This window comes from Marmota monax, unplaced genomic scaffold (genome assembly GCF_021218885.2).
Source record: "Marmota monax isolate L192 unplaced genomic scaffold, Marmota_monax_Labrador192_F-V1.1 WCK01_AAM20220418_F8-fsc00059, whole genome shotgun sequence".
Taxonomy (NCBI): Eukaryota; Metazoa; Chordata; class Mammalia; order Rodentia; family Sciuridae; genus Marmota; species Marmota monax.
The window spans coordinates 10606193-10633304 of record NW_026693595.1 but is presented as its reverse complement, the minus strand read 5'-3'; the positions used below and the strand labels follow the sequence as shown (position 1 = coordinate 10633304).

The following is a 27112-nucleotide window of genomic DNA, read 5'->3' as shown; positions in this document are numbered from 1 at the left end:
CTATAAACTTATTTATTTAATTTTCATCTGTAAATAGTTTTCCACATATGATTGAAATGGGTATTTGAAAGAATTTGATTGATTAATTAATTACTAATATGTAAGTAGACAAGCCAGTACATCTCCCTCTCATTCTCCAAGTGAGCCAGAACTTGAAAAAACCTGGTTGACTGGTCTTGAGGAATAAAGCACACATGAGATTAAGACTTTGGCTCTTGACTCAGAGATGTCAGTGTGGAGTCCTGCCATAACACTTGGTAGCCATGCGGCGGTAGCCATGCGGCCTTGGGCAATGAAATAATGTTTCAAATGTCTTTAGCAGAGTGTCTGCTACATAATGAGTCCAACAGCTGGTAGCAATAGGGATTATGTTATTTTTGTTACAAATATTAATATTAATTTTATCATTATCTTGTCCTAATAGTGTTGTCAGACTGTGACTAAGGCATCTTCACCTGGGGGTTTGTACACTACGTGCAGAAAAAGTAACTAAGAAAGACTAGCCCTATGAGGTCATTGGGGAAGACCTAAAGCTCCTCATTGGACGGGCAAGAAAACCCACACATCATCAGGGTTACGAGACCTGCTCCTAGTCACGTAGCTAGCCAGGACAGAGCTGAGACTCAAACCAGAACTTCTGATTCCAAAGCCAGTTCTCTTTCCACTACAGTGCCCAGCCTCTGGGCATTAGCATTGCCATGTCCCACAGGCTTCCACAATTCTAAGATCAGATAGGACTTTAGATTCCAAATAGGCATACAGGGACTGCCTGTTCCCCTCTCTCTATTCATAGGTACTTGGGATTGTGGGCCCATAGGGCATTCTGCCCATGCTTCAGTGCTTTCGGATATGGCTCCCCTCCCCCAAGGACTCCTTCTGCCACGGGGTCAGACTGGCTCGAACATAGACTAAAGTGCCTTTCTACAGATTTGCTTCCACGTCTCCCCCAGGACTAGGCTGGGAATGCCATCTACCCACTGCACTCCAGAAGCCCAGAGATCCCAGGGATTCTGTGCTTGGTAGATGCCTATCATGGAAACTAAACATGACACTTGAGTGAACATCAGGGTGTGCTAAATCTCTGAAGTAAGATGCTCAGTGCAAACTGTGAAAGCAGATAACATACAGCACTCAGAAAGTCATAGATTGTCCAAGCCTGATAGGAATTGAGGCCTCATCTAGTCTGAACTATTTATTTTGCAGAGGAGGAGATCTGGGCACAGAAATAGGAACAAAATGTCCAGGCCATGGTGGTAGTGGTTGTGGGGTGTCTCCTAGGTCCCATTGTCCTGTCCTTTCCATCATACTTATCATTCACATCTTTCTGGGGAACTATCATAATTGAAGACCTCCTCTGGAGACCTACTGCTTCAGGCATAGAAACCTGCTTAGACTATCCACCATGGTTGTGGGAAGTTGGTCTTTACTTAGGCCATTGTTAGTGATCAGGAACACCTTCCAAGGGTGGGACTTTATGTAAAGAGCCTAAAGCCAGGACATATAGATATGTGATCAGTTCTAGAGCTGTTCTGAGAACAGTGCTCACCACTGTTAGCATATAGAGGAATGTGCTGGAGAGGCGAAATATCATTAGGATCCTGAGTCAATCGAAGGCCAAAACCAGGAGAGGGGTTATCAGTTGCAAGAGTTAATTAACTCCTTAGGGGAATTGGAGGGTAAGTATTGCCCCTGGCTCCTCTACTGCTCTTAGCCCACTGCCCCTCTGTAAGTGGTGGGAAATCTTGAAGAGACCATACTGAGTTAATCAGTTCCTGGAAGCTTTAATGTCTTTAAATCCTATAGAATTGATATCTCAGAACCTCCAGGGGCTCCCTAAACCAGAATTTTTTCCAGGTGGACATACAGGTAGCATATCTAATGTCCTCTGTTCTTAGCCTCTTGTATTCCAGACCTTTACCCCAGTTCTCAATCAACGATGCACAATTCCCTACAGTATACACTGCCCTTCCAGAAGGCCAAGGAGATGGGTCCATAGCAGGGGACTCTTCACAGATAATGGGGAACTGAAAGTGGATCAGAAAGGGAAAACACCTGGTAAGCATATTACATTCCATCCCATTTAATGCAGGAAACACTAATTCTTTATCCTTAAGCCTCCATTATCTTCCTTGGTCCCCAGTACATGGAAGAGACTGCATAAACCTCCAGCCAATGACTTGGTAAATAAATGAATGAAAGAAGAAAGTGAGTGCTTGAGTTAATGAGTAAATGAATGAACCATCTAGATGAGAAAATGACTGCTGAAAAACACAAAGGGAATTGCAAAACTTTGACAACACATACAAAAATCTGGATGAATTCTATGACGGAGAAAGATCATCTCTTTATATAATTTCCATTGATACAGAATGTCCTCTTCCATTTTTTATTCTCCAGAACTCTATAAAACAAGAACACTATAAATGAATTATTAAAATAATTCATTTAAGGTAATCTTTAAAATTTAAATGTTTTAATAAAACATTTAAAGTAATTTTTGTATGATTTCTTTCATTTCTCTAGCTACTAGAATCTTTTTTTCCTCAGAAACTATTTTTCATTCGTATTCTCTCAAGGATCCCATATATGGTTACCACCTTGCCTCGTCATCACCAAATTCATTGAGACCTTGGTAAGGAAAGAGGCAAATGGAAATAAGAGAAAAAAAGAAGTGAAGAGAGGTGTTCTAGATGCAGACAACCTTGCAGTCCTGAGTCCTGGGTCCACCATTTATCAGAACAGCTTTGCACAAGGTACTTAGCCTCTGGATTATAATGGAACTTACCTGTGGGCATGATTATGAGTAATCACATAAGGAAAGTACTTTGCATCCTTGTTACCATATAGTTAATGCTGAATTTTAGTTATCATATTGTATTGCTATATTACTGTATTATATTACAGCATATTGTATAACATCATATCATTTCATATCAATCATATATGATATATATAATTTTATATAGCAGTATTATACATAGCAGTATTATATAGCCATTATCTATAATATATAGGATACATATTATAATGTAATATATTACAATTTACTACTTATAGACATTATATATGTGTGTATATGTATAATTTCCATATATGTGTTATATATTACATATGCCATACAGTATATAGCCAGCAGTGTATTGACTATGGCTTTGTTAAACACGTTTCTGAATGTGTTGACCGAAGTCACATATTCCATATAGCTCTCCTCCAGTCAGCTCCTCTTTTTCTATCCAGACTCAGACCATTCTTTACTGCTCTCTTCTGTGTACTCTGAAGGTAGAATCCGGGCCTCCACTTGGTTTTCCTCTGAAACAAGAAGGTAGCTGAACCATTCTGACCTTCTCAAAGTGTGTCTCCTTCCTTCTCATTCAGGAGAAGTCAACTGAGTACAGAGTCCTGATATGAGCCTTGCCTTTAGGGGAGGAAAACCACTTCCAATCTCTTTGGTTCACCTGAATTTCACCCTTTCCCTCCAGCATCCCAAACTCCCACTCACTCACCTCAACAAGCCAGGTTTTGGAGTTGGTTGGATGGTTACAGTTATTAGAGCTCAAAGGTAAGTTCAGAGTTGAATCTGGCTGCTCATTTCACTCCCTCCACCGAGGCAGTCCAGGTCAGGGCAGTGGTAGGGAAAGGCCAGGGGTTTAGAGTAGCCTTCACTCGTCAGGAAGACATGATATCAAGTTAGAGAAAATAAAATACGTTGACACATATAACTATATGCTCAATTCTGAGCAATCACTGTTGGTTGATTTCTTCTCTCCTTTTCATCTTCTTTAGGTTCTAGGATCCCTATTTTATAGGGCATGGCAACATGCTAAAGGAGGATGGAGCCCTTCCCCCAGCCAGAAGGAATGGAGGGTAGTCAGCTTATGTCAAGCATGTAAATTTTATTTTCCTTTCCCCATGATTGCTTTGGGAATGGGAAAGGGACCCAGTTCTGAGTAATAAGATCAAATGGACAGTCTAGTGGTGGGTTCGACTCAGAAGCTTTTTTGTTTCCTGCTATAAAGAGAAGCAGCAAGTTCCCTCCTCCATGACTTAAATGCAATTATGTATGAATGTGGTACCTGGAGCTGCAACAATTATTTTGTGATCATAAGCCAACAATCCAAAGAGCAAAAGTAGAACAATAACAGAACGTGGAGTTTTTGATGATATTATTGAATTGTTGAATTAATTTAGAATAATCTATATCTAGACTTTCCATGATTTGTGAGATGATTAAAATTTTCTATTGTTGTAGCCAGTATTTTTCTCTTACATGCAACCAAAAACATCTTGTGTCATATAAACACTATCCAACTTGTGTTGTAATTTGTCCATTTTCACATTTGTAAGTTCTATTTTTATTGATTTTTGTATTCCTAGCACTGAGTATAAGACTGGCACTTAGTAAGACTTTAACAATTGATTGAAAAGGTGTTAAATGCAGGATTCAATTTTAGGTTCTGTGAAACTCTGATTGTCTCATTTCAAATTCATTTCTATTACTAGGAAAAAAGAATTATTGAGAAGCACTATGAAAAATGTCCACAATAAAAACATACAGTGTTACCTGTCATAAATATATAAATAATTACTGGTATAGTAGCTACTGCTGAGAAATGTCTCTTGAAGATTCCCAGAAATTCCTGTCAGTCACATTAAGACCTGTCTCTGGTGATCATTCCTTCTGGACCCAAATCAGTGTACATAGCCATGGAGTATTTAAAGTGATATTGCTCTAGAAAACCTAGGATGTGTGTTTTGTACATTTAGTAAGGATTTCTTTAATATCTTCTACTTACCAGGCACTTCATTAAGCACTGGGGATGAGAAATGAACCACCACTCGGCCCTTATCCATGAAAAGCTTAAGTGCCAATACAAAGCTACTGACCTACATGGAAGTGGTCACAAATCTCATGCCCAGTCCTCTTAGAATAGCATGGTGTTACCACTGAGTTAACTAAGAAAACCGAATTCTTAGGCATTTATCTTTGACGATGTTCACAAAATGGTGAAATGGAAATTTCCCAGGCTCAGCCTTCCTGAGCCGAGTCTGTTTTGGAAGGTGACTTTCTGCTGTAGTTGCACTCAGCCTTCAACATGAACCTCTCATCCTCTAGAGGCACTCCTAGCCCAGAGTGTGCCCTCTGCATGGTTCTCCCAGAATAGCTATTCCAAGAGGAAAAGGGGTTTGGGTGAATATTTGAGAAGATTATGGGTAGTGCCTAGCTTCCCTACCAATCAGCACATACAAAGAAAATACCAATCCGAGCCCATTCTCCTCCTAGCCAACCAAAGGAGGCCAGAGCTCTTGTGCTCAGCACCATTGGTTCCCCAGGCTCAAGAGCTCCTCTCAGTCCCACATGGAGTTTAAGTGCACAAAAACACCAAACTTAGAACTATTAATTTCCTCACTAATCTGCCTTTTGTAGAAATTGCTGGAAACTGGCTTTTCTATCCCTCTCCCCTAACATGAGCCTTCCCACCATCCCTTAAAGACATTTTTCTCTTCTCTCCTGTCATTAAGCTTTTAGAGATGTCCTGGCCTTCTGCTAGTTGCTCCAGTTGTATTTTTTCTCCTTGAAGAGGCATGGATACCAAAGCCTTACTGGGAATGAATCCTAGTTCCTCCACTGAACAGCTGTCGGATTCAAGTTAGGATCACTCCCTGTGGCTCAGTTTCTACATCTATAAAATGGAAATTTACCACCTTTGCTCTCAGAGTTCCCATCTTGGGCTTCCAGCTTGCATCCTTGACCCCTTCTGAGCTGACCTCCTACAGTCACCCTTCACCACACAGACTCATGTTTGTGGAACCACCAAGTGTAACCATCGCTATATTCAAGACTCATCTGCACCTGGTTTATGGGAAAAAAGTTTGTGGGGAAAAAGTCTTAAAACTGTGTATGTACTATATGTGCCTTTTTATGTACAGATGTTACACTTCAATAAATAATTTGTTTAAAATCTTTACAGTCATGTTAAGCCCACTGAGCCAAACAGGGCTTACTTTCTCAGCCTGCTCTCTTTCCCCCTATGTTTAGTCCCAACAGTTGCATATGCTTATTTTAGAAAGACAACAAAAAACAGCAAAAGAATGAAAATCAAAAACCACCCGTGCCCTTCCCAGCACTCAGAGATGATCACTAATATTTTAGAAGGTGTCTATAATTTTTTTACTATAAAAATGGAATCATATGTTAATAATGTTTTATAACCTTTTTTGAGGTAATCTACTCTAGTTCCAAAATATTGTCTTTTAAAAGGTGCATTATATTCCATCAGATGGGTGAAGCATAATTATTTAACTGATCCCTATTGCTAGAGATATACGTGGTTTCAGTATTCAGGAATGCTGCTTTCAACAGCTCTGGAACTAAATCATTGCACTGCCCTGGGTTTCACTCAATTCAATTTTCAATTATTCACATGGCTCCTTCCAGCCTTATTTAAGCTTCTTGATCTTTGAGGCAATTCAAAATTGCTTTATTATGCACTAGATCTTCCAGACTTTTTCTCTGAAAGATTTACATTTCACTGAAACAAATAATGAATTTGATGCAGGCATTTTCAAGGATAGGATGGGAAAGAATGGAGGCACTTTGGGTCACAAAATTCATTGGCTGGAGTGGGTAGGCACAGAGGACCTCAGGCCCTCAGAGCCCTGACTTGCTGGGGCTGATGCTGCTCAGGAGTCCTGTTGTGACTCACAGTGGTATTTGATTCCTGAGCGTTATTTGCTGTTTCTGCCTGTGCTAATGACTGCAAATTGCTAATGGCTGTGAAAAGCTAATTGTTGTGCAAGGTGTTTCTCTCTGTCCCAATTGCCAGGGGAGCAAACAGTCACAGTTAAACAGAGACTCATTAGCTCCTCTGACATAGTCCTCCAGGGGAATCCTCATCATAGTCTGGCAAATAACCAAGCCTCTCCACCTACTCAGAGCCAGGAGTCTTTGTGGCCAGCAACAAAAAGCAGGAGAGGCAAGGATTTAGGAAGCATTTCCCAGGAGGAAACAAAGGAAGCTGATGGTGTGTGTTGACCTTCAGTTGGAGAATGGAAGACCTGAAAGGACTCTTACAGGCAAGTCTCTGAACAATAGCAGTGTAGCTATTGCTACACCATCATGGATGCTTCCTGGCTTTTCTTTTACTTGCTCCCACTTTTCAGAGTAGTTCACTGAGGCTCAGAATGAACGATCTCTCTCCAAACCCTTTTTATTCCAGACACCATATTCCTCCTCCCCCACAGTATCGGGGATTGAACCTGAAGATTTCTACCACTGAGCCACATCCTCTGCCCTTTTTTTTTTAACTTTGAAACAGTATCTCACTAAACACTGAGGGGCTCACAAAGTTTCTGATGCTGGCTTTGAACTTCCTCAGCCTCCCCAGTCACTGGAATTACGGGCATGCACCACTACACCTGGCCAGATTCCAGGACATGGAGACTAGTGGACTGTTTGCAGGGCCAGTGGTGAGTGTGAGTCTTTTAGGAGAGAAAGCATTTGAACACTAGATTTCATTCATTATATTCCATGATTTCCTCATGAAAGGTAGGCTGGTTAAAAAGCAAAGCAATAACACACTCACGTAGGCTGATCAATGATCACTTCTGCTGGATTCCTGTAAGTAAGATGTAATATCCGCTTCGACTGAAATTCCATATTCTAAGCTACCCACGTAAAACTCTATTTCGTTATCTATTATTTCCCTGTCCTTTGACTTGAGTTTAGCAATTTATTTGATACGGCAAACTTGGACACAGTAATGCATTTTGAATTCACAGTGTGGCAAGTTTTGGAAACCCTTTTCCTATTGCTTTATGCACTCATTACAATTATTCAGCTGGAGATATGCATTTCAGAACCGCCTCCCCTCCCCCAGTTCTTTAAATGTGTCTTTCAACCTATGCCTTTCTTTTCCAAAGCACTGCAATCATTTGCTGCTTTGTGCTGGTAATTTTACATGCAAAATTGTGCTTCCGAGTCTGTACAACTTTTTTTTTTTCAAAAAGAAATTGAATTGACAGCAATAGAAATTAATGGAGAAGCTATGTCTAGAATTGCCATGAGACTGTTAGCTCCAGTTCATCCTATAGGTTCTTTGAGAAAACAAAGCAAAGGGGCCAGTCCTTAGGGAATGGAAGTCTACTAACATAGGGGAGAGAGAAAAAAAACATTGAAAAGCAAAACACTGCCATTTACAGTTGCAGGATAAGTTGCCTGGGCAACGCTGGCTCAGGGGATGAAGAACTGGTCTCACCTGCCATCCTTTCCATCCCTTTCCCCTGCCTCATTAGCTTAACAGAGATAGCAGATGCCTTTATTGGCTTGGTTATTAACAGGGCAAAGAACTGGCATGAAAGTTAATGTTAAACTCTCAACCAACTCAATCAACTCAATAATGAGATTTGATGTGAGCAAAAAAAAGTATTAACAACAGAGTTCATACTGTGACCAGGTCTTTAACAAGTGGCAGGTGCTGATTGTGGCTGATAAATTATTCCTGACGTCATTATTCCAAGCAGATTATTTAGTGCAGGGAGAGAGATTGATGCAAACGATGTCATCCAAAAGTTAAGAGAGAAAGCAAAAGGGGAATGGCTCCTGGATTGCATGAAAATGATCCCTCTAGAGTCAGTCCCATTTGGTTCTACCAGGTCCCAGTCCAGGATGAGTAATTTCAACTCAGGTTGGCACAAAATGGCTCCTATCAGTCCTGTTGATAATCATGGACCAGATCAAAATGAGGCCTTTTGCCACTGTTGCTGAGCTGACCATTGCTGACATATGTCCCTATGCTTGAAAAAACAGCACCATCACCTGGGAAATGGAAGGCCTTCCTTCAACGACTGAGTTCATAGCCAGGGCAGGAGCAACAGTTTGCAGGTGATTTCAGTAAGTTGAATGCATCTTTATGGCTTCTTCTTGCTGGAGTTTAGGAAAAGCTAAAGTCATTCCTGATTCCTGGAAGAACCTCCCCACATCCCATTGAATGAGAACCATTTGGGAGAGAACCAGTAATAATTGCTGCCCCAAGGTCTGTCCTCTTCTTGAAATTCTTTTCTTGGTGCAGGCTCTACTCGCCAACATTGGCCTAAGCTAGAAACTCAGCACTTCCTTGAGCTTTTCCCTCCTCAGCACAGCTACTCAATTTCCAAGTCAGTAGCCGCTACTTTAATATTCCTTGCATTTTCTTTTCGTTCTCACATATTCTTCTCTGGTCAGGATGCTATCTTTTCTTGCTCAAATTACTCACTACAATAGTCACCTAAAAGTCTTTGCCTTTAGGCTTTTCAGTCTCTATGCTACAGCATGAATAAAAAAAAAAAAAATCCAAATCTGATCATGTTACTTCACTGTCAAAAATATTTAGCAATTCTCCAAAGCTTTAAGGATTAAATTCAAAGTCTTTAGCTTAGCAGAATAAAAATGTTAGAGCGGATATTTTACTTATCTTGTTTTAGGAGGGCACAGAAACCCTGAACCACAGGTAAATATTTAGTATTGTCTTCTCAGCATTAACAGCATTAACAAAACAGACAAGGGCTACTCAGGCATACGCTATGACATTACATGTAAGGATTGGGTTATACAAGGCCAAAGCTTAGATAAGAAGTTTCTTTGTATGTAGGATTGTATTATGGACTGAATATTTGTGTTCCCCAAAGTTCACATTGAAAATTTGATGGTATTAGCAGGTGGGGGGTCTTTGAGAAATAATTAGTTCATGAAGTAGAGCCCTCACAAATGGATTAGTGCCTTTATAAAAGGTGCCTCAGAGAGCTCTTTTTGTCCCTCTTCTGCTGTGTGACGTAATAACAAGAAGTTAAAGAGGGTCCTCCCTAGAACCCAACAATGCTCACACCTGATCTTAGATATTCAGCTGCCAAATCTGTAAGAAAATAAATTTTGTTGTTTAAAAGCCAGTGAATGTGCAGTAGGTTTGTTTATACCAGTATCACCACAAACACATAAGTGATGTATGACAATACAACATTATGACAGCTGCAAAAGTCTAAGTGATAGAAATTTTTCAGCTATGTTATAATTTTTATGTGACCACCTTCACACATGCAGTCTGTCATTGGATAAAACATTCTTTTAGGGCATATGACTGTATTTATGTTACCAAGATTGGGACCTTAAATTGTGCCAACTGACACTTCATTCATCTCAATGATTCATGTAAAGAGCTCAGAAGCAGGCCTGGAATATAGGAGGCAGGCTAAAATTGTTAATTTTTTATTATTTCCTATAAGAATTTCTCTTTTCTATTCCTAAAGTGAAAAATCAACATGTAATAATGAAGATCTAAGATAGTAACCCTAGTATTTCCAACTTCATCAAATGAAACTTATTTGAAATAAAAAATAAAACTGGGATGGACATATTGAGTAAAAAAAAAAAACCCATTAATTTGTATTAGCCTGAACTAAGATAAGCTTCAAATAACTAGTTAAATTTGAATTTCAGAAAACAACAAATGATTTTCCAGAATAAGTATGTGCCATGAAATATTTGTCTGAAGTCCAAATTTAACTGTGTGTCTTGTGTTTCTGTTTGCTAAATAGGGCAACATTATACTATAGCCCTAGACATAGGGTGGAAGAAGTGGGTAAGAGGATCCCCCAAGAAAATCTGTGGGAGAAATCTAAGATCTAATAATCTAATATAAGCAAACAGACTATGGGTTAAATATGGTACATAAACCCACAAGTCAAGCTCAACTCTGTCCAGAAAATTCTCCAGAATAACAAAGAACAAAAACTCATCCAGTCTCAGTGGCACACCCCTGTCATCCCAGCAGCTCAGGAGGCTAAGGCAGAAGGATTGCAAGTTCAAAGCCAGCCTCAGCAATTTAGCAAGGCTCTAAGCAACTTAGTAAGACACTGTCTACAAATAAAAAGGGCTGGGGATGTGGCTCAGGTGTTAAATGCCTCTGGGTTTAATCCTGGTACCAAACCAAATCAACAAAAAACCATAAAGAAGTGAGAATAGGACAAGATAGTAAATGACAGGTTTCAAAAACTTTTGGAAGATAGTAGTATATAAATGATAATTAACTAAGCAAAATGAAGAAAGCTTGACAGGGGAGCTTATTAATGGGCAAAAATCTGGAAAATCTTAGAAATGAGGGGTAATAAGAGTCTAAAAATTCACTAAAGTGGGAGGGTTTAGTTTAGAGATGTTATAAGAAGTAGGTGGCACCCAGACCCCTTCCCTGCCTCATGCTCAGAGGGGCTGAGAGGTTTACTGGGAAAGATGAACCTGATGGGTCCTAAAGGTAAGCATATCAGGTTCAGGAATGAAATTACTGTGCTAAAAACAGTAAGTAAAAGTCTACATAGCAAGTCATAAAACATGCATGCTTGTCCTTCTCTGGCTGGGTTTTTAGATTGCTGAAATATAGCTGAAGGAAGTCCACTGATACTTGCCAACAATTCACCAGGAAAATTACCAGGTCCCTGACTGATTAAACCAGTTCTATCCATGCCTAGAGATGGTCCATTCAGCTTCCCAGGAACACTTTCTTAGCCAAGAGCAAATAGCCAGCCACTGATATTTAAGGAAAACCACCGAAAGTGAGAAAGAGACCCTCAAAGCAGCAAACAGGATAAATTAAAAGGTTCATGGAATAAAGAAAGGACTTATAAGAACACTTCAAAATATTACAACCAGTCATAGTAGAACAGGTCTCTAATTCAAGCAGTTCAGGAGGCTGAAGCAGAAGGATTGCAAATTTGAGACCAGCCTCAGAAACTCAGTGAGACCCATCTCAAAATAAAAAGGGCTGAGGTGTAGTTTAGTGATTAAGCACCTTTGGGTTCAAACCTCCATTATAAAAATAAATAAATAGGGTGGGGGTATAGCTCAATGGTAGAGAACACCTGGGTTCAACCCCCAGTGCCACAAACAAAAGAAAAGGAAAACCACAAGTATTACACATGGAGAAATGATATCTTGCATCAATAGGAAAATGGGATGCCGTTTAAAAAAAATAAAGATCAGAGCAAGAAACAACAAATAGAAAACTAAAATAATGGAAATAAAATCTTCTGTGAAGAATTAAAAGACAAGGTAAATCTCATAAACTAGAACAAATAATCAAAGAGTGGAATAATCAGAGGTAGGACACAGAATTAGAAAAACATTCAAAAAATCAAACATCAACTCAACAGAAGTTCTAGAAAGAGAGAGGAGAGAAAACGGGGGGGGGGGGAGTTATTTAAAGAAATAAAAAGTGCATCTCCATCTTGTAAGAGCCCATCAATCGCTTAAGACCCTGAGTTGAAGAATAACAGAAGGCATATAAATATACTAACGACACTGAACTGCATACTTAAAAACGGTTCAGGTGATAAATTAGGTGAGATGTATTTTATCACAAGTAAAGCAATTATGAAACAAAATACACGGAGGCAGATTTTTATTGATAGCAAAGGAAAAAGAGAATCCTAAAAACTTTGGGGGTGAGCTGGGAAGAAAAAAGAATCTCACATATCAAAAATCATGGCATGGCATCTGACTCCAGCCACAGTGAAAATGAGACATAATTGGGAAATGCCCTCAGAATGCCGAGGAGAAATTACTACCAGCTATGAACTTCACCTCCTGGCAAAGTGTCAAGCACATCATCAGTAAAGGAAGGAAAAAGGCATGTTCAAATATGTAAGGTAACAAAGGAATCAGGTCTGGAATGTAGAAAGGGCGCATCCTAAGCCAAAGCAAGACAAAACAGCTGGCTGGTGTTCAAGGTTCCTTGCTTTGTTCTTCAAATTGCAGGGCACGTGGTCCCCCTGGGCTGCCTTCACTCTATGATACTTCTCTGCTCACTTTGCTTCTCCTCCCAAACCTCTAACTCCAGCTACATCATTCCTTAGTCAACACTAAAGAGCTCAAGATCCCTTGCCTCATGACATCAGTGTTTGTCCTTGTGATAGAATCGGCTTTTATTCTCTGTGCCCCCACCCCACCCTAACAGAAAACTCATAACACTTTAACCCACTTATCCCTTTAGGAGTTGGCCCTCCCATTTGGGGTGTCAGTCCATCTCTGTTTCTCAAGTACCAAGTAGGGATTATAGCAAACCCTAAGGAAAGACTTTGATGAATGGATAAATGTATGGATAGAGTTCGGGGGGAAAAAAAAGGTTACACAGATTTGTAGCCACAGAAAAGTACGGCTCTCAATATTATTAAGTGTGTGTGTGTGGGGGGGGTCAGTTTCATCCTGAATCTCCCTCAAGGGGCAAAATGCCTATGTTCATCCATTCAACCAGTACTTACTGAGTGCTCTGTCCTATACTTTACTAGGGTCTGAATAGAATATTAGTTAATGGATTCCGTCATTTAGTGCTTTTCAATTTTAGTGAGAAAAGAAAAATGCATGTATTAAATCAATACTAGAAGAGCTTTATAGCAAAACAGACTAAGCATCTCTTTTATGAGAATCTGAAATCCAAAATTTCTAAATTCTGAAAATTTCATTTCCCCTATATGACACAGTTGGAAAATTCCACACCTGACCTCAGGTGATGAATTGCAGTCAAAACACAGCCACATTATAAATATTTTATAAAATTATCTTCAGGCTATGTGTATGAGATGTACATGAAACAGATGATTTTTGTGTTTAGACTTGAGAGGCATCCCCAAGATAACTCATTATGTGTACGCAAATATTTCAAACCCCAAAATCTGAACTCTGAAATGCTTCTGGTCCCAAGTGTTTGGATAAGGGATATAAAGATGTCAAAATTCAGGATAAAATCAAAACCAAAAAATGAGGCAAGAATGGGCACATCACCATAGGCAGGAATAATCAGGTATGGCTTCATGGAGGAGGTGGGACTTCAGCTGCTCTTCAACAGATCAGATTCAGATCAGTAGAGAAAATGGCAACATTCCAGTCAGGAAACAAAGAAGACAAAGCTGAGAATCATGCAGACTGCATGTGAGTGGGTGTCGGGCACAGTGAGTGGGAGATTGGACTACTAGAAACATAGATAGGAGGACCAAGAATACCTCAGTAAGAAAGTAGTGTTTTATAACAGGGAGCCATATATGAAGCCTTCCCCAAATTCCAGTTCCTCCACAATTATAACCACAGTGAAAGATTCCTTTGGCCAAATTGCCATAACCACACACATTTTCAATAGCATGCCTTTCAACAGTGGATGATGATGATGATCTGTTTTGTGGCTCCCTTCTCCATCAGACCAGGAGATCTGAAGATCCAAAGCTGCCATTTTTGCCATTAGTTCTGAACTACTTAGCACAGCACCATAAATATAGTAGAGGTCTTGCAGGTACTTGTTGAAGAAGCAGAGAATGGTGGGGGCTGAGGTGGACTCAGTGCAGGGAGTGGGGGATGTCAGATGGCTTCTCTGTGCCATCTCCTAATGCCACCTCCCATGACCTCAGCACTCTTTCCTATACCCTGTGCTGTACAAACTTCAGCCCTGGGGGTGGGAGTGGGGGACATTGATATTTCATGCTTCTCAATACTCAAGTATCATCCCAGAATTGAAGCCCAAAGGAACCCCACAGTCTGCATGTCCTGTGCTGTGCTTTGTAGATAGGACTACATGACTCTGAGTATCTCTACCTGTCATGCCATGGGCTTCAGTGAAATCAGCTCATCAACTCTTGCAAAAAATAGCTTCATAAAAGCAAATTTATCCTTTATCCTCTTGGTCCTGAAGAAAAAAGAATTCACTCCTCTCTCTCTCTCATGCGCACACATATATTTATATGTTTGTATAAATTTATACAAATAAATCTCAGTAGTTCAAGCAAGCATTAGTTTTAACTCCTGGATTGCAGAATCGTGCTTCCAATTTAACATCTGTGAATTTACAATCCTTTTCCAAGGCCACCTAGCATTAGGAGCCAAGTGCCTGTTTTATATTTCCAAAGCAGTCTGCTCTGTTCTGCTAGGAGCAATGCCTACTCCTGGGAAGTGACAGGCGCTTCATAAAAATGGCTCAGGTGACATTGTACCTGCTGTGCTGGGAGAGCTGAGCAGATGATTTCTCCACATCTCTTAATTTCTGTAATTGCCACTGGGGGGATATGATCTAGATTCAGTTTCATTCCTAGAAGATATACTACAACATAGTCCTTCAAAATCTCTTAAAGATTAGCATATTATCTTGTTTCCCCCTACATAATAAACACACAGCTTCTTGCAGTCACAGCTTTGTGAGTTCCATCCTGCAATGGCGCCCCAGTCAACTGTAATTAAAATGAAGAAATGATGTTTTGTTTCTCCCCTACCTCCACCTCAGAATTATCTCTCTTTCCCTGTGAATCAGGAAACAGCTGGCAAACCAGTTCATTGTTTTTATTCATTTTCGCTCATGCTCAAGCTGGGAAGTCTTTATAAACATGATCTTTTTAAATGATTAGAACTCTGGGTTTAGTCTTTCAATGATTTCCTGTTACCTTTAGGTAAAAAGGTTTTCTTAGACACCAAAAGAAGTAAGACATTGTTTCTGCCCCTGGGGGAATGCAGACATACATGGGGAAATGCAATATAATGTGGTTGTGCCGCTAGAGAAATGTCTACATTGTGTTGGGGAATCCCAGTGGCCAGAGACAAGCCACGTGCAGGGATGTTAGAGAAGCCATCCTAGAGGAAATGACATTTAGTTTGCTTTGGGGTGTGGGTAGAAGGTTGCTGGTGCCAAAAAGTCCTTCAAGGGAAAACAAATAATTCGTGGGGCCTGAGGAAAGGTTAGTGAAAAATCAGCTAGTGGAAAAATGATGTTACTCATTGAAATCCTTATTGAAGATGATGTTTTCTGCCCTTGGCTTTTTGATCACTCTGCTGGCTGTACTTAGAACTTAAAAGACTTAAAAGCCTTGATTATATGCTATGAAATTCACATTTATACATGTCCCTATCTGTAAGGTATTCATACAGTTTGTCCTGGAAAATATCAGTTTATTCGTTGTCCTGGTATAATTAACAGCAGTGCCTTCTTTAACTCTCCAACATATCTATGCTTGGATAATATATAATACAGCTATTCTACCTAGTAGAAAAAAAAATAAATCCACAAAATATTTGTATGACCAAGGGGATACACATTTCTAACGGAAAATCCAATCATCTTGCTTCACATACCAAAAATGGCTTCATATCTTCTGAGAACAAAACATATTTTTCAAGATGGGTTTCTTGTATTCAGAGTAGTAGACTCAATAATTGCCAAAAGACTTCCCAAATAGAATTCTGTGTTCAGAAAGTGTTATTCCTCTTATTCTTTCAAATTAAAAAACAAAACATTGCCTCTTCCTCTGCTTAGCTCTATTTCTTATAGGTTAACAGAATAGAATATCTAGTGTTTACAGGACATGTAGTAATAGATTACCCACTGAAAGAAATGCCCATCATCTTCCTTATCCAGTGGGTTTTGTACCAAAAAAATGATTTTCATTTGTAACTATGTCAAATGTTCTTCTCGCTCACTCCAGATGAAAAGATGGAAGGAATGTTTTGAGGATTTGAGACCAAATATGAGAAAAGATCAGAAAGCTTCTATATTGACACTGTTACCACAGGAGTTAAGAGTTCTGCTTCTAAAATTTGACTCAGTAAATCACAAACACTGACTGTGCTAGCCTTTGTGCTAAACTATGGGGAATACAGTGGAAAATAAGCTGCCCCACTTGTTCTTGTATCAATCAAGAAGGGCTAAATTATGCTGCCATAACAAGCAACCCCAAAAACATAAAAAACAAAGGTTTATTTTCAGTGAGATTCCATGTAAGTTTTAAGGTGGTTAGAAACACCACTCTGCATGTTTCTCATTCTGGGACCTAGGCTGAAGAAGCAACGCTATAAAGAACACTGTCAACATGTGAAGGAGGGAAAAGAAAACGTGGTGAAGCCCACACTACTAACTTTTGAAGCTTCCACCAGGAAGTGGTATCATCTACTCATACTTCAATGACTGATGCCAGTCTGGGGGTGGGGGTGTGCAGAGTGACAATCCTACCATAGGCTTCAAAGAAAAAGAGAGGTGGCATAAACCTAAATAGACTTAATGACACTGATAACAAATGCAGAAATCATATTTTGGAAAAAAAAAAAAGATAGACAAAGAACTGGTCATGCACTTTCCATCATTCATTGAGACACTAATATGGAACTGAAGTTGAATCTAGCACCTTATGAATGTAAATCACAAAATGTAATACTTGTAGAAATTCTTCCAATAAGAGTATCTGGTATTTAAGGAATTAGTAACAGGTAAAAACTACAGGAATTCATTATGAATGTTCATACACGAAAGTCAATAGTACTGAAAATAGTAGAACTTTTAATACATAAGGGACATTAGACATTATTGTGTCCCTTTGTATTGGTGTAGGACCTAAGAGTTCCAGCACCATTTTGAACTTAGTATATATTTTTATTCTCTCCCTGATACAAATATGAATAAATGCAAAAAAATAAAATTAATGTGGCTGAACTTAATAGAATGAGAAATTCCTCATTTCCAAGCAACAGAGTATATCCCCAGAATGCTGAGTGCAGAAGCTAATGCCAGGACAGGCATCCCAAGAGGATGTTAGACTAGGTTGGCGGTCCTACAATTTTAACATACATGCAGGGAGAGGAGACTTGGTTAGTGCCCAGGCAGAGTAGAAAACTGTGTAAAAACAAGAGCCCAAATAGTTATATGTATCTTTTGCTTTGTTTTGTTTTGTTTTCCTTCAAAAATGATATTAGAAAACTCTAAGTCCTGGACCAGGGAAATGGCTGGGAATTTCTTCTCTTCTTGTCCTTGGGATTGGGCAAAAAATTTCCTGTTAAATATTTTTTATAAAACCTAAACATAAATGCTATTCTAATTTAGATTGCCCAGTTGGCATAGAAATTTTACATAGCAAATCAATATGTACACTAGATGTGGCATAATAATAAACCCAGCCTCAGGACCTGAACAAAAATTGTACACTTCAACTAAAGCAAGGTTTTTCGTTTGTTTGTTTGTTTGTTTCTTGTTTTTTCTGTAGTAGTAAGTATTGAACACAGGCTTCGCACATGCTCGGTAAATATGACACCACTGGGATATATTCACCGCCCTTTTGTTTTAAATTTTATTTTGAAACAAGGTCTCACTAAGTTTCTCAGACTGGCCTCAAACTTATGATTCTCCTGTCTCAACCTCCCAAGTAGCTGGGACTACAGACCTGTGACCACCACACCCCACTTAAAGAAAGATTTTTTTAACTCAATGCATATTGATCTTCTAAGGGAAAGCAAAGGAAACACTTGTGATAAACTCACCATAAAACTTAGAAAATACCTGATAAAAAAATCCACCTACAACAAAAAGGAATTGATGATAGCATAAAATGGAATTGGTATCCCCCCCCCAAAACTGAAATAGTAAATTTAAGAAATTATAAGATAAACATGTTCCTAATTATGATAAAGAAGAAAACCAAAATGAGAGAAGAGTACACTCTTAAATAAAGACAAAGCAGACTTGGAAAAGAATACAAAATTGTGAAACTAATTTATCAAAGTACAATTTTTAAACTAACTGGAAAAATAGAAATCAAAAAGAATATGATATGTTAAAATTCAAACATGTAGTAATTATATTAAATATAAATGAACAAAATATTTCAATTATAAAAGACTGATTATCAAATTATATTTTAAAACATCTCAACCTAATTGCTGTACATTAAATATAAGGACAGCAGGAGTTTAAATGCTAAAAAGAAACAGGAAAAAATATATATGAAAATAACAATGAAAAAGAAATCTAGTGTAGCATTGTTACTATCAGAGAAAGTATACTCTTTATACGTTTTGTACGATAGATATGTTAAAAAGAAAGAGGATCACTTTATATTTATAAAAGACTCAATCAGACCTTTATAATAATTTAAATATGTGGGCACTTATTAACATAATTTCAAAATATCCAAAGCAAAAAAGTAATAAAATTCACCTCACCATTAATATGGCTACTATAAAAACAAACCCTTGACAATAACAAAGTAAGGATACAAAAAAAAATTAGACCCCTTTTCAACTTGTGGTAGGATTAAAAAATTGTGTAGTCACTATGAAAGGCAGTATAGCATTTCCTCAAAAACATTAAATACAGAATTAACATATGATCCAGCGATTCTTCTTCTGGACATACATCCAAAAAAAAAAAAAATGAAAGCAGGGTCCTAGAGGTTTTTACATCTCTGTTCATTGTTCACAATAGCAAATGCAACCCAAGAGTCCATGAACAGATGAATGTGGTAGAAATAGTATGTATCTGAAAATTCAACGTAGCATATGAATACAATGGAATATTATTCAGCCCTAAAATGGAACAGAACTCTGACATATGCTACAATAGGCATAAACCCTAAGGGCATTTGTTAGGTAAAATAAACCACTCAAAAAAGACAAATATTGTATGATTCTGTTTACCTCGGGTAACTAGTATAGTGAAATTCATAGATAAAGTAGGATTGAGGTTACCAGGGGCAGCAGGGAGAGGTTACTGGAGGGTTATTGCTTAGTGGACATAGAGTTTAGTTGTGAAAAATGGAAATATTTCTGCAGATTGGCTAAAAAATAATGTGAATGTACTTAATATTGCTGTACACTAAAAACTTTTGTCTCAGTTTCAGTAGATTGTGACTCTTGGAAGGTACCCACATCTTAATAAGTCTTATATAACAACCTTATCTTAAAGGTCATCTTAGAAAACATCTGTTTCCAATATTGTTGTTACAGTATTTGCTCATTCCTTTGAAAGTCAATGGACTTGTAGGGTCTCACTTCTATGTGGTTGACCAAAATTCATCTTTATTTCTTGCAACAAGAGCCCCTCCATAAGGCTACTTAGTGCATGGCAACTGACTTCTATCACAATGAGGAAGCTAACGACCAACAGAAGTCATGAATATTTTTTGTATTAGAAGCTCCATCCTATCACTTTTCCTTAGAGGTAAGTCACTAGGTTCAATCCTGTTCAGGAAAGATCACAGAAGAACACCGCTACCCAAAAAATGAGAATTTTTAAGAGGCATTAGCACCTGCAACATTTTTAAATAACTTATAAAAGAAGCAGAGAGAACAGAGAGGATATGAACAACAAAGCTTACAAACGTTGGGTGTGTATCAAATGTTGCACTTGACAATTACAGAATACATTATTTTCAAACAAACATGGACTGTTTACCAAATTTAGCTTTTTGCTTGGCTATGAAGTAAGAAGTGACATATTTTAACTATTTAAGTGATTTATTTTCTTATCATATTATAAGCAATTTAGAAATCAATTAGAAAAGATAAATTGACTATCCCCAAATGTTTTGCAATTCAGCAGTATTCTTTTAGATACCCAATAGATCGAGGAAAAAGTAATCAGTGAACTTTAGAAAATATATTAACTGAGCATAATGAAAGTAGAACAATATAAAAACTTAAGAGACATAGCTAAATTATCCTTGGATAAAATTACAAAGACAAATAAAAAATCTTTATAATAACAGCTATAAAATGTAGTAATGAACCTTAAATCTTTACCATATTAAACATCAACAATAGCCCAATAAATGAATAATAAACAGAGTAAAATACTATATTAAAATTTTAAGCAAAATAACTCGTCATGGAATTCTAAACAAAAGGAAAATTAAGGAATAATAGCTATTTTACCATTCTAGAGTAAAAGTGAGATTTCTTTTTCTGTTAATACATTAGGATTAACATCTATACTAACCTTTCTAATGTTAAGAATAAAAAATAACTAATAAAATATAGAAAACTATTTTGAAAATAGTTGAGAGGTAAGAGGAAAGGAACAAGATATTTATGAGGATTAAATCCAAAGTCCAAAGTGGAAACTGAGAGACGTAAGAGACGCAAGGAAGTTGTTTCTGACCTGAGGACATTTATCAAATGTTCGTGTCTTTTAAAAAAACTATTAATTAATTAATTAGTTTTAATTAGATATATATGCCTGCAGAATGCATTTTGATTCATTGCACACAATGGCAGCACAACTTTTCATTTCTCTGGTTGTACATGATGTAGCATTGCACTGTATGTGCAGTCATACATGTAATGATGTCCATCTCATTCCACCATCTTTCCTGCCCCATGCCTCTTCTCCCCTACCTCCCCTTTGCCCAGAGTTCCTCCATTTTTCCCAAGCCTCCCTTCCCATTATGGATAAGCATCCACTTATCAGAGAGAACATTTGATATTTGTTTTTATGGGATTGGCTTACTTCTCTTTGCATGATATTCTCCAGCTCCATCCATTTACTTGCAAATCCCATAATTTTATTCTCTTTTAATTCTGAGTACTATTCCATTTTGTATATATACAGTTTCTTTATCCATTCATCTATTGAAGGGCACTTAGGTTGCTTCCACAGTTTAGCTATTGAGCTGCTATAAACATTGACTTGGTTAATTACTATGATATGCTATTTTTAAGTCTTTAGGGTACAGACCAAGGAGTGGGATAGCTGGGGCAAATGGTGGTTCCATTCCAAGTTTTCTAAGGAATCTCCATACTCTTTTCCATATTGGTTGCACCAATTTGCAGTTCTACTAGCAGTGTATGAGTATGGCTTTTTCCCCCACATTCTTGCCAACGCTTGTTGTTTGTATTTTTAATAGCTGTCATTCTGACTGGAGTGAGATGAAATCGTAGAGTAGTTTTTGATTTGCATTTTTCTAATTACTAGAGATGTTGAACATTTTTTCATATATTTGTTGATCAAATGTATATCTTCCGAGAAGTGTCTGTTTAGCTGCTTAGCCCATTTATTGATTTGGTTGTGGGTTTTTTTTGTGTGTGTATAATTTTTTTGCATTCTTTACATATCCTGCAGATTACTGCTCTATCTGACATGTGTGTGGTAAAAATTTTCTCCCAAAATGTAGGCTCTCTCTTTACCTCATTGATTGTGAATTTTGCTGAGAAGAAACTTTTTCGTTTGAGTCCATCCCATTTATTAATTCTTGATTTTATTTCTTCCATTTTAGGAGTCTTGTTAAAAAAGTCAGGGCCTAATCCAATGTGATGAAGATTTGGGCCTATTTTTTTCTCTATTTGGTGCAGGATCTCTGAACTAATTCCTAGGTCCTTGATCCACTTTGAGTTGAGTTTTGTGCACAGTGAGAGATAGGCATTTAGTTTCATTTTGCTGCATATGGATTTCCAGTTCTCCCAGCACCATTGTTGAAGAGGCTATCTTTTCTCCAATGTATGTTTTAGGCTCCTTTGTCTAGTGTGAGATAACTGTGTTTATGTGGGTTTGTCTCTGTGTCTTCTATTCTGTACCATTGGTCTACATGTCTATTTTGGTGCCAATACCATGCTGTTTTTGTTACTATAGCTTTGTAGTATAGTTTAAGGTCGGGTATTGTGATGCCTCCTGCATCACTTTTCTTGCTAAGGATTGCTTTAGCTATTCAGGGTCTCTTATTTTTCCAAATGAATTTCATGACTGATTTTTCTATTTCTATAAGGAATGATGTTGAGAATTTAATTGGAATATATTAAATCTGTATAGCACTTTGGGCAGTATGGCCATTTTGACAATATTAATTTTGCCTATCCAAGAGCATGGGAGATCTTTCGATCTTCTAAGGTCTTCTTCAATTTATTTCTTTAGGGTCCTTTAGTTTTCATTTGCAGAGATCTTTCACTTCTTTTGTTAAGTTGATTCCCAAGTTTTTTTTTTTGAGGCTATTGTAAATGGGGTAGTTTTCCTAATTTCTCTTTTAGAGGCTTCATCACTGATGTATAAAAATGCATTTGATTTATGGGTATTGATTTTATATCCTGCTACTTTGCTGAATTCATTAATTAATTCTGGAAGTTTTCTAGTGGAGTTTTATGGATCCTCTAAGTATAGAATCATGTTGTCAGCAAATAATGATAGGCTGGGCACAATTCAGGAGCCAGTTGTCAAAGGAAACTAACTTTATTTTTAGAACCACACACGACAAACCACACAGCTCTTCAGGAAAACCCTCAGAGCCCAACTGCCACCACTGGCTTCCCACAAGCCTCTCAACCTCCCCCACTCCTCCTGCTCTTGAGGCCGATTGGCTGGGTCGCATGGGCGGAGCCAAAAAAAGTCCCCCAGTGAACAGCTCCGTGGTCTGAAAGGGCGGGGAAACAACCCAATGAGCATCACCGCAGAGGAACCAATCAGTTGACAGCTAGAAGTTTGCTGGGGCTGCTGTGAGCCAATCATCAACTGGCAGCTGGAAGTTTGCTGGGGCCCCTTCGGCTGTGGCTCTCAACACTCTTTTAGAGGCTTCATCACTGATGTACAAAAATGCATTTGATTTATGGGTATTGATTTTATATCCTGCTGCTTTGCTGAATTCATTAATTAATTCTAGAAGTTTTCTAGTGGAGTTTTATGGATCCTCTAAGTATAGAATCATGTTGTCAGCAAATAATGATATTTTGAGTTCTTCTTTTCCTATCTGTATCTCTTTAATTTCTTTTGTCTGTCTAATTGCTCTGGCTGGAGTTTCAGGAACTATGTGAATAGAATTGGTGAAAGAGAGCATGCCTGTGTTGTTCCAAGTTTTAGAGAGAATCCTTCTAATTTTTTCTCCATTTATAATGGTGTTGGTCTGGGGTTTAGCATAGATAGCTTTTATAATGTTGAGGTTATGTTCCTACTATCCCAGGTTTTTCTAGTGTTTTCAATATGAAAGAGTGCTGTATTTTTTCAAATGCTTTTTCTGCATTAATTGATATAATCATATGATTATTATCTTTAAGTCTATTGATGTGATAAATTATATTTATTGATTTCCACATGTTAATCAACCTTTCATCCCTGGAATGAACCCTACTTGGTCTTAGTGCACAAGTTTTTCAATATGTTTTTGTATATAATTTACCAGAATTTTATTGGGAATTTTTGCCTCAATGTTCATCAGGGATATTGGTCTGAAATTTTCTTCCCTTGATGTGTCTCTGCCTAGTTTTGGTGTCAGGATGATACTAGCTTCTTAGAATGAATTTGGAAGGGTTCCCTCTTTTTCTATTTCATGGAATACTTTGAGGAGTATTGGTATTAATACTTCTTTGTAAGTCTTATAGAACTGAGCTATGAATCTGTCTGGTTCTGGGCTTTTCTTGGTTGGTAGGCTTTTGATGGCATCTTTTATTTTCTTGCTTGAAATTGATCTGCTTAAGTTGTGTATGTCCTCTTGACTCACTTTGGATTCATCATATGCCTCTATAAATTTGTTGCTGTCTTCAAGGTTTTCTGTTTTACTGGAATATAAATTTTCAAAATAATTTCTAATTGTATTTTGTATTTCAATAGTGTCTGTTGTGATATTTCCTTTTTCATCATGAATTTTAGTAATTTTAGTTTTCTATCTCCTTTCATTAGGGTTGCTAAGAGTTAGTCAATTGTATTTATTTTTTCAAAGAACTAGGTTTTTGTTGTGTCAATTTTTTGATTTGTTGCTTTTGTTCCACTGATGTCTACCCTGATTTTAATTCTCTCTGTCCTCTGTTACTTTTTTTATAATTTATATTGTTGGTTGTTCAAACCATTACATAGTTCTTGATACATCATATTTCACATTTTGATTCAAGTGGGTTATAAACTCCCATTTTTACCCCGTATACAGATTGCAGAATCACATCGGTTACACATCCACTGATTTACATATTGCCATACTAGTGTTTGTTGTATTCTGCTGCCTTTCCTATCCTCTACTATCCCCCCTCCCCTCCCCTCCCCTCTTCTCTCTCTACCCCATTTACTGTAATTCATTTCTCCCCCCTTTTTTTTCCCTTTACCCTCACTTCCTCGTGTATGTAATTTTGTATAACCCTGAGGGTATCCTTCCATTTCCATGCAATTTCCCTTCTCTCTCCCTTTCCCTCCCACCTCTCATCACTGTTTAATGTTAATCTTCTTCTCATGCTCTTCTTCCCTACTCTGTTCTTAGTTACTCTCTTTATATCAAAGAAGACATTTGGCATTTGTTTTTTTAGGGATTGGCTAGCTTCACTTAGCATAATCTGCTCTAATGCCATCCATTTCCCTGTAAATTCTATGATTTTGTCATTTTTTAATGCAGAGTAATACTCCATTGTGTATAAATGCCACATTTTTTTTATCCATTCATCTATTGAAGGGCATCTAGGTTGGTTCCACAGTCTTGCTATTGTGAATTGTGCTGCTATGAACATCGATGTAGCAGTGTCCCTGTAGTATGCTCTTTTTAGGTCTTTAGGGAATAGACTGAGAAGGGGAATAGCTGGGTCAAATGGTGGTTCCATTCCCAGCTTTCCAAGAAATCTCCATTCTGCTTTCCAAATTGGCCGCACCAATTTGTAGTCCCACCAGCAATGTACAAGTGTACCCTTTCCCCACATCCTCGCCAGCACTTGTTGTTGTTTGACTTCATAATGGCTGCCAATCTTACTGGAGTGAGATGGTATCTTAGGGTGGTTTTGATTTGCATTTCTCTGACTGCGAGAGATGGTGAGCATTTTTTCAGGTACTTCTTGATTGATTGTATGTCCTCCTCTGAGAAGTGTCTGATCAGGTCCTTGGCCCATTTGTTGATTGGGTTATTTGTTATCTTATTGTTTAATTTTTTGAGTTCTTTGTATACTCTGGATATTAGGGCTCTATCTGAAGTGTGAGGAGTAAAGATTTGTTCCCAGGATGTAGGCTCCCTATTTACCTCTCTTATTGTTTCTTTTGCTGAGAAAAAACTTTTTAGTTTGAGTAAGTCCCATTTGTTGATTCTAGTTATTAACTCTTGTGCTATGGGTGTCCTATTGAGGAATTTGGAGCCCGACCCCACAATATGTAGATCGGAGCCAACTTTATCTTCTATCAGACGCCATTACTCTGATTTGATATCAAGCTCCTTGATCCATTTTGAGTTAACTTTTGTGCATGGTGAGAGAAAGGGATTCAGTTTCATTTTGTTGCATATGGATTTCCAGTTTTCCCAGCACCATTTGTTGAAGATGCTATCCTTCCTCCATTGCACGCTTTTAGCCCCTTTATCAAATATAAGATAGTTGTAATATTGTGGAATGGTTTCTGTGTCCTCTATTCTGTACCATTGGTCCACCCGCCTGTTTTGGTACCAGTACCATGCTGTTTTTTTTTACTATTGCTCTGTAGTATAGTTTGAAGTCTGGTATCGCTATACCGCCTGATTCACACTTCCTGCTTAGCATTGTTTTTGCTATTCTGGGTCTTTTGTTTTTCCATATGAATTTCATGATTGCTTTCTCTATTTCTACAAGAAATGCCATTGGGATTTTGATTGGCATTGCATTAAACCTATAAAGAACTTTGGGTAATATCGCCATTTTGATGATGTTAGTTCTGCCTATCCATGAACAGGGTATATTTTTCCAACTTCTAAGATCTTCTATTTCTCTCTTTAGGGTTCTATAGTTTTCATTGTATAAGTCTTTCACCTCTTTTGTTAGGTTGATTCCCAAGTATTTTATTTTTGTAGGGGATATTGTGAATAGAGTGGTTGTCCTCATTTCCATTTCAGAGGATTTATCGCTGATATACAGGAATGCCTTTGATTTATGCGTGTTGATTTTATATCCTGCCACTTTGCTGAATTCGTTTATTAGCTCTAATAGTTTCTTTGTAGACCCTTTTGGGTCTGCTAGGTATAGAATCATGTCGCCTGCAAATAGTGATAATTTAAGTTCTTCTTTTCCTATTTTTATGCCTTTAATTTCTTTCGTCTGTCTAATTGCTCTGGCCAGTGTTTCGAGAACTATGTTGAACAGAAGTGGTAAGAGAGGGCATCCCTGTCTTGTTCCAGGTTTTAGAGGGAATGCTTTCAATTTTTCTCCATTCAGAATGATGCTAGCCTGAGGCTTAGCATAGATAGCTTTTACAATATTGAGGTATGTTCCTGTTATCCCTAGTTTTTCTAGAGTTTTGAACATAAAGGGATGCTGTACTTTGTCAAATGCTTTTTCTGCATCTATCGAGATGATCATATGTTTCTTATCTTTAAGTCTATTGATGTGGTGAATAACATTTATTGATTTTTGTATATTGAACCAGCCTTGCATCCCAGGGATGAA

The 27112-nt window shown here is 37.9% G+C and overlaps 1 long non-coding RNA gene across 5 annotated transcripts in view; it reads left to right on the top strand.

Moving 5' to 3' along the window:
* The window catches only part of LOC131424739 (uncharacterized), a 154039-nt gene extending 148107 nt beyond the window's left edge, over nucleotides 1-5932 (top strand). For all 5 annotated transcript variants that reach the window (XR_009228213.1, XR_009228214.1, XR_009228211.1 and 2 more), the window contains 4 exons: nucleotides 1896-2055; nucleotides 2398-2450; nucleotides 2577-2753; nucleotides 3784-5932. This is a non-coding gene — a long non-coding RNA (uncharacterized LOC131424739). The remainder of the gene's footprint in view (nucleotides 1-1895; nucleotides 2056-2397; nucleotides 2451-2576; nucleotides 2754-3783) is intronic.
* Nucleotides 5933-27112: the final 21180 nt, after the last annotated feature.